This window comes from Cyrtonyx montezumae, unplaced genomic scaffold (assembly GCF_038088225.1).
Source record: "Cyrtonyx montezumae isolate F1298 unplaced genomic scaffold, pur_monq_1.0 scaffold_17, whole genome shotgun sequence".
Taxonomy (NCBI): Eukaryota; Metazoa; Chordata; class Aves; order Galliformes; family Odontophoridae; genus Cyrtonyx; species Cyrtonyx montezumae.
The window spans coordinates 28,208,383-28,210,515 of NW_027071903.1; the positions used below are offsets into that span (position 1 = coordinate 28,208,383).

At 38.9% G+C, this 2,133-nt stretch overlaps 1 long non-coding RNA gene across 1 annotated transcript; it reads left to right on the forward strand.

Moving 5' to 3' along the window:
- Nucleotides 1–1,688, forward strand: LOC136047259 (uncharacterized). The gene is made up of 3 exons (XR_010622067.1): nucleotides 1–532; nucleotides 829–966; nucleotides 1,602–1,688. It is a non-coding gene; the product is annotated as an uncharacterized LOC136047259 (long non-coding RNA).
- Nucleotides 1,689–2,133: the final 445 nt, after the last annotated feature.

Below are 2,133 nucleotides of genomic sequence, written 5' to 3' on the forward strand. Positions count from 1 at the left end.
TGCAGCTATAGTGATCTGAAATGGCTGTTGAAGCCAAAGTTCTCCTGTCTGGTATTCCAGCCTACTGCCCTGTCAACAGCACTCACTTGATTCCTTTTACGGCATCTGTCTTTCCTGTATGGAATCAGCTTTGTGAGGAAGAGATGGAGCAACCTCACTTGAATTCAGATATGTGACTATTGAAGAAAAATTATAGTTACATTTTAATAAACTTCTTTAATTATATTATTTTTTACCCAGTATGTGTAGAACTTAGTATTTTGTTCTTGCTCTTCTTTTCACTTTAAGTAATAAACACTATTAAAGTGCTTTTCTTAATGTGATGCTTTGTGAATGCAAGTTGTGCAATCAACTTCCTGAACAGTGATTTTAGAATGTTAATTCCTATCCCCAGGATACACTTGATCTGAAGAGCTTGTTGTAGGCACCTGTATTTTGTGCTAAAGAAGCCCATGCTACGGGTGTGTCAACTTCTTTTTGCAATGATTTTTGTTAGCCTGGGATTGTAGCAGCAGCTATATTCAGTTAACAGGTAGCCCTTAATATAGGAATATTTGTGTTTTTGTGCACATTAATAAATGCCTAAATATACATTCTGTATATACATAGAAAGTCAATTCTCCAGTAAAGTTGCCAAATTGCAACTTACAATAAAACTACCGGACCACAGTGACAGCCACTCTCTGTTTCCATGTGTACACTTGTTTTTTTTTAAAGGAAGGTGTCAGATAACTACAGAAAAAGGAATGTGTTTATATTTGGGATGAGCAATCTTGTTATGCTATTTCCAAGTCTGCGTTAATGCTGCATGTTTTCATTATGTTCCAGAGAGATGGCAAAAAAGGGAAAGGGGAAAAAAAAATCAATGAAATTGCAGACAGAGCCAAGTAAGAGTGAAATAAAAAATGAATCAAGAGAAGCCTGTGTGTAAAGAAGCAAAGTGGGAAAATGAATATTTTAATCCACGTAAGTGTCTATGCCATTCTAGTTTTTAGAGTCTGCTCTGCTTCAGTGAAAGTTCAGTTAGTAGAAAACCAGCATTATTAAAAGAAAGAAAAGGGAGTCGCTCTTTGAAAGAAATATGAACTTAACTGATGGAAGAAACAGGTCCATGAACCGTAGCAAGTTTTATGAACACTAAATATAGTTCAAGAGTTTTGAATTGTTCTTTTAACTCTTGCAAATCCTGGTGTCTGCTCTGCGTTCGTAAATCCTGACAGTTCTCCAGGAATAAAGTGTGTAACACATTAGATTGGTCCTAAAGATGCAATGCTGGATTTTGTTGTTGTTTCTTTTTCCTTTTGAAGCATTCTGCACTCTCATATTCCTTTCCATGTGATATGATTTACTAACGCCTCACCTCTTAATGATGTGTCACAGGAAATGCGGCATCTTTTGATGCCACAGTCCAATAGCATCATCCTATTCAGCAGTGACACATCTGAGGCATTTCAGCATCTGCCATTGTAACAGCCATGCAGCTTTAGATGAAATACAATGGTTTGGTTGTGTTTTTGACATCCCCAGTGCTCTGTCTGAATTAGTCAGTGTGCTTATACAACATGCTTGGTTATACTGATGTTGTAACTCCTCTTTCATAGGTGTGGTAGGTGTGGAGCTATATGGCAGGAGCCTACGAATCCAGAGCAGTCATTGGAATACCATATGGAGCCTGGCAATGATATTACACAAATGAGTGCTTTGGTATGGATGTATTGATTTTTATTTAGAAATTTGGAATAATGACGAGTGGCTCTGAATCGATGATCTTCCAGCTAAGCCATGGTGTCATAAAGCAGGGGCTCAAATGATTCCAAGGATAATTGCCATTTGGAAGGCAAATTCCCCAATGATCAGTATGTCTTTTCATAGGTGCTCATGAAAACTTATCTCAGCAAAGTTCCTCAGAAGTCCAGCATGCTGGTGAGGCATTGGCACAGGCTGCACAGGTGGTGGTCCCTGAAGGTGCTCAAGATCTGTGGGATGTGGCACTGATGGACATGGTTAGTGGGCATGGTAAGGGCGGGCTGACAGTTGGACTAAATTATCTTTGTGGTCTTTTCAAGCCTTAATGATTTTGTGATTCTAAAATGAGCCTCTGGAGAGGGTAAAGAGACCAGCTCCCCCTGCAGC